This window comes from Trachymyrmex cornetzi, unplaced genomic scaffold (assembly GCF_001594075.2).
Source record: "Trachymyrmex cornetzi isolate Tcor2-1 unplaced genomic scaffold, Tcor1.1 scaffold838, whole genome shotgun sequence".
Classification (NCBI taxonomy): Eukaryota; Metazoa; Arthropoda; class Insecta; order Hymenoptera; family Formicidae; genus Trachymyrmex; species Trachymyrmex cornetzi.
The window spans coordinates 10030-10287 of record NW_017300178.1 but is presented as its reverse complement, the minus strand read 5'-3'; positions in this window follow the sequence as shown (position 1 = coordinate 10287).

Sequence of the window (258 nt, the reverse complement as noted above, 5' to 3'; positions counted from 1 at the left end):
CGGCCGACGCCACGCGATGGTGCGACGCGATTATAGCAAACTCCTTGATGCGACACGACTCTACTCGACAGCGTGAATTCCGGAAACGGACTCTACTTGGTAACACCGCAACCGGAAGTTCACTCGGCAACGCGGCAATCCGCGTTCCAAGGCGACAGCACAATTCTAGCAAGCGCGTCTCCGCGACGCGGCACCAAACGATAACACAATTACAATAATTGTCGTTACGCGACTCGACAACGTGACTACTCCGCGCGT